Consider the following 5560-nt stretch of genomic DNA (forward strand, 5'->3'; position numbering starts at 1 on the left):
GGACTTGTGGAAGTCGGTAATCTACCACCATGTGGGTCCCATGGATGCCACTGAGGTTGGCAGTAAGTGCTGTTCACCCTGTCAATCTTCCACTTTAGCTTCTGAGATAGGGTCGCTCCTGAACCTGGAGACAGCCAGTTCAGCTAGACTGTCTGGCCAGCAATCTGGGAATCCTCCTGCTTCTGTCTCCCCGGAGATGGGATTATAAGTGTGTATCACCACCACGCCTAGTGTTTACATGGGTGCTGGGGGTTGAATTCAGGTCTTCATGCTTTGGAAGTAGGCAGCTCGTTACCCAAGTCATTTCATTTCCCCAACCCCAGATATTGTTTTTGTTTTGTCCGGGGGGGGGGGGGGGGGGAGGGGGGGAGTATTTTTTTGTTTTTTAATGCATTCAAGGGCTCATTATCTCTCATCACCTTTGGGATAGTTACAATAAGAATTATTTTAGGAAAACATTGTGTGTTATAGGAGCCACATGTTTGGACATAATTCTTTACTGGGAACAGGCTGTGGCTTCCTACAGTAAACAGATAAGCCCCACCCGTTAATCACACCAGGGTTTGCAATCCTGAATCCCCCTTCAAATGCTTTCGGGAAATCCGCTATTTACTGAAGCCAACAGTGACTTTCGGAGGGAAGGCGTCCACCTTGTAAGGGGAATGATCATACTCTACACATCTGGGTCAGAATCTGAAACGTCCGCTTATTAGATTTTAGATAATATCTGCTTATCAGATATCAGAACTTATCAAACAAACCCAAAATGCAAGTCTCCTACAGGAGCTTTACCCACCACAGTAGTCTCATCTCGGGAGGCCAAGAGGCCACCGCAGACATGGTCAGTGGGTTCTGTGACACTCCCACAGAACCGACCCCCACAGCTGGAGCTGCAGGCAGCTGCTGAGTAACAATCTTCCTTCATTTGCTGAACGTTGAGTCAGAGAAGGAATTCATTGTGTAATGACATGTGTTTCATACCTTTCAGATGCCAAGTGTTCAAAGTATAAAAATATGCAACAGGCCGCTCACAAGCTAGGCAGCGATCCAATCGTTAGCTCACACTTTGTCAGTGGCCTCCTGCTTTAGACAGGGCTGTGCAGTCCATAACTACTTCACGGTGGAACTTACAGTAAGTAGCCTCTCTCTCCCCTCCCAGCCTCATCTTCCTTCACTGAGCCTCTAGTGCTTGCTGGTGCAAATTAAGGGGGACGTTCAGGAATCTAAACCATTCCATCAGGTTGAAGAGAAAAACCAGTTGGAAACAGGGCCATTTTCATCTGTGTAGACGACAAGTTATGGACCTGAGACACCAGAGGAATGGTTTCCAAAAAGCCAACACCAGGCAAACACTTGTCCACAGTACCATCACAACCTCCAACCCATAAGGAGGAAAGGAAGCTTTTCTCTGCTTTATTTTTTCCCCCCTCTGAATTTTAAGGGAAAGAAGAAAATGATAAAACCAAGGGCTTTCATATCCCAGGAGACATTTCCGTTTAAGCTGGACTGAGCCCTACCTCTGAATCACAGGCAACAATTTCACCCTGGCGGGGAAAGGACTAAGTGACTTAATGGATATTTTCCATCTCTAATTTCCATGATTAAAAGAAAGAGGTTGAGAGGGGTACATGTGGTGCCTATTGTGCGTTTGCCAATGAATCCTAATTTAGATCAAAGAGAGTCCATGAGACACCGAACCATAAACACCCTAGTGTGCGTTACTTCAAGGAAGTTGTTAGTGTGTTCCCGATGGCTATTATGTGATATTGTTGCGCTGCGTAGCCTGCACCCTTTAATTACTAATACAGAAGAAAATCCCATATAAGAGCGAGGAATGTAAATGAGACCTCTGCTCTTTTGAACCTTTTATGCATTTGCCAAATTAGAGTTTGCTGTGGACTTTGGTTTTTTCCCTGATCGCTGTTGGTAGTGATCAGTTGGCTCGTGGGATTAAATCTGACTTTCTAAAAAACTATTTCCGATCAGTGAGCAGATTTCAGACCTTTATGTGTGCTTTGCGCCGAGACGTGGATCATGAGAACCAGATTGGGAACAACTTTGAAGTTTTCAAAGGTAAGGAAGAAATCCTCCTCTTTCTCATCTTTCCTCATTGCTCTAGTGCAGGTCACTGGCTGCCTCAGAAAGAGCAGCCGGCCGAGTTCAGGGGCACGTGACGACACCACGCTCATTCATGCTCATGGCTTCCGGGCAGAACGCTAGGCACGTGAGTCTGGATCAATAGGTATAACCCTTCTGTATTAGAAGTTGTTCACATCAGGTTTTCAAGCAGCATTCAAGAAGAGAACGGCCACACACGTCAACTTGAACAGCTGGGAGTGTAACGATGCTGCCTTCTCTAGGGTTCTGCTGCCCGACACCCCCGTGCCGAAAGGAAGAAATGGCAAAGGCTTTGCCCATGCATTGAGTGCCGAATGTGGGACCAGGCCCTGTCTTGGTGCAAAGATGTTTATTAGCCTGAATGAGTGCTGAACATATTAGCCATTCCGTGACTCAGGCTATGCCCAATCCTGCATCTCGGGAAGTCCTCTGCCATCTGTCTCCCACTACAAAGAGATTATAATAATAAAATCATTGCTAATGAGTAAACTAAGTACAGGCTAATTCCCTGGTAGGTCATATTGGTGTTCTTGTCCTAAGATGTCATGTTCTCAATGAGGCAGAGAGCACAGGGGAGAGCGTGCGATTGCGCACAACAGAGATGCCTGAAATCAAACACTAAGGCAGCATATGTCCGCATTTAAAGCCCCATCAAAGAAACATCCAACTTTTCAGCTGTAACCCAAATATAAATTTTCCTTACCCTGTCAATTAGCAGATTACAAAGCTTCTGTAGCAGGAAGGCCATTCTGCTGGCGGAGCCCAAGGATTTGGAATGGGTCCAGGTCAGACAGATGGTGTGGAAAAGGGGTGCCATGAAACGTTCCCTGTCTGCGAAGTCAACAGTTCTTCCAAGCAGCAAATGTAACCTTCGAAGGGCTGAAGCACAAGGTGAAGACCTTCACCCGCACAGCTGCGGAAGCATCCGGACGTCTAGGCGCACAAATGAGATGGGGGGCGGGGCACAATAGCCTGGTGTTGCAGTGGCATTCAAAGAAGGGCTTCAGCAAGACAGCTGATTGGGAGCCCTGTTATTTGGCAACTAGAAGAGTCTCTCTTCAGTGAGCCCAGAAAGTGGATTCAGTATCTTCCCCGAGCTTAACGTGAGTGTTTAAATTAGAATAATGGAGAGTGCTGGTTGTGTTTGGAATACTGAGTGTAACCACATACAAAAAAAAAAACTGATGTGATTATGGGGAGCCATGAAGGGTGTTGGCTGTACTATCACCTGACACCCACCCAGTTGCACAGAAAAGTTTAATTCAGGAATGGATGGTTAGTAAAGTTGTTGTACATAGTGATAGCAGCCCGCTGACTTAGAAATTACATTTTATGATGGAACAGCTAATTGACACTTCTTAGATTAAAAGAAAAAATAAAACAAACCTTAAATTCCCTTTCACAGAAATCCAAAAAGCAAAGCAAAGTTGTATTAATTTTAAAAGAATTTTAGATAAATAAAAGTGTGGCTCATCGCTTTAGAAGGCTTTAATCCATGAGGACAAGGGGAGGCATGGCAGAACCTACGGCTAAAGGAGACGGGGGTGGGGGGCTCCCAGAGGAAAGCAGGAAGCATAGAAATACGTAACTGTCATATATAATCCTAGTGACTTACTTTCTCCAGCCATCTCTGCCTCCTGAGTTCTAGACCGTCCCATGTAGCACCACCAGTGGGGGAAAAGCATTCAAAAGTGAATGCGAGGGACATTTCAAATTCAAACTGTAAGAGCTCTGAATTGATATCAACTGGCCATTTATTTATAGGTGGTGACCTATGTCAGCTCACTCAATCCTTTGAAAGTCCCCAAAGATGAAATTACTCTCATTATTTTAAAGGGAAGATATTAAAGACCCAGAAAGCAACCAGACCACACTCTGATTCTGACTCACACGGCTCTTCCCACGCCGAGGCTCCAGTTTAACAGTGTGCTTTCTTCGGTACAAGGCCCCCAATGAGAATGGTAGCTATTGGTTCCAAGTTCCAAGTCAAACTCTGTCATCAAATGAAAATGTGCCCCCTCAGGGCTGGGCAAAGCTGCTGGCCCAGGGCCTAAGACTGGTGCTGAATATGAAAGATACTGTGTCCATGTAGAAGCAGGAGTCAAGGCTGTAGGAAGAACCTCTGGGACACTCCTACAGGACAGAAAATTGAGTTTCACCAAGCAAGCAACCAAGTAAGAGATAGGCAGACACAAAGGGTGGTTGTCTTAGTTAGGGTTTTACTGCTGTGAACAGACACCATGACTAAAGCAAGTCTTATAAATGACAACACTTGATTGGGGCTTGCTTACAAGTTCAGAGGTTCCATCCATAAATCAGGGCAGGAAGCATGGCAGCATCCAGGCAGGCATGGTGCAAGAGGATCTGAGAGTTCTACATCTTCATCTGAAGGCTGCTAGCAGAATACTGGCTCCCAGGCAGCTAAAACAAGGGTCTTAAAGCCCACACCCACAAGGCCACACCTACCCCAAGGCCACACCTCTCAACTCCCTGGACCAAGCATATACAAACCATCACAGTGGTCCTGGCACTTAGGATTTCCATGGTGCCCTTCCCTCACTAAACTCTGAATCTTTTCTTCTGTGCTTTCTTCAGCCTTCTTTGCCTGCTCGCCTATAGCAGCTGGCAGGGAGGGGTGCCTATCTGGAGCTAGCGTGAGCCCCTGAGACTGGCTCCAGCCAGTAGTTAGAAATTTATTTTTTAGTTACTTTCAACAAAAGTGGACTCTGGTGTCATCTATAGGCCTGGTTTTTGTGTTTGTTTGACATGATTCTGATGGACAAAACAGGAGAACTAGATGTCCTGCTGTCTACAACAGCCCTGACTAAAGACAACACAGACCTGCCATAGCATTTGATGCTATATGGTTTCCAAAACCCAGACAAGGGTGACCTGTCACACCTGGGGAAGGATTTTATAACTAGAACCACTGTTTTCAGTTCTGAATGACCAATAAAAGAGGCTGATTGAGCAATTAAAACAATTAACTTGGTCATCAGTTTAAACATTTCAATTCTGACCCCTGCCTTATACCCACACCCTATGAAGAAGTGAGTTTAAAAACAAAAAAAAATCACAAAAGCCTCACTGGAGTAACAATTGCCTATTTTAACGTTGGCAACTTAAACTGACAATTATGTTGTTAATTGATAGTTATTTCACTGAGTTGTCATCCATGTAGATTGTTCAGATTAGCAATGTTGTTTGTGCATTGTGATTAAACCTCTGGGTATCGGCATAGGACTGTTGCATTCTATTATGGAGACATTCTAACAGAAGAGAAAGGGCTGGCCCTCCTTAAAGACACCACTGACTTAAAAGAAGCTGGGAATTACAAAGTCCTGCTAAAAGGCGGTCTTTAGCAGAACGTGATATCAATGAGATACAACGGTGGTGAAGGAAATTTCATTCTGCAGAAGTAAAATATTACTTAGGGGAGTGA

The 5560-nt window shown here is 45.1% G+C and overlaps 1 long non-coding RNA gene across 1 annotated transcript; it reads left to right on the forward strand.

Moving 5' to 3' along the window:
- Positions 1-992: 992 nt before the first annotated feature.
- Positions 993-2607, forward strand: LOC143441338 (uncharacterized). The gene is made up of 2 exons (XR_013108643.1): positions 993-1132; positions 2120-2607. It is a non-coding gene; the product is annotated as an uncharacterized LOC143441338 (long non-coding RNA).
- Positions 2608-5560: the final 2953 nt, after the last annotated feature.

Source organism: Arvicanthis niloticus, chromosome 2 (genome assembly GCF_011762505.2).
Source record: "Arvicanthis niloticus isolate mArvNil1 chromosome 2, mArvNil1.pat.X, whole genome shotgun sequence".
Lineage (NCBI taxonomy): Eukaryota > Metazoa > Chordata > Mammalia > Rodentia > Muridae > Arvicanthis > Arvicanthis niloticus.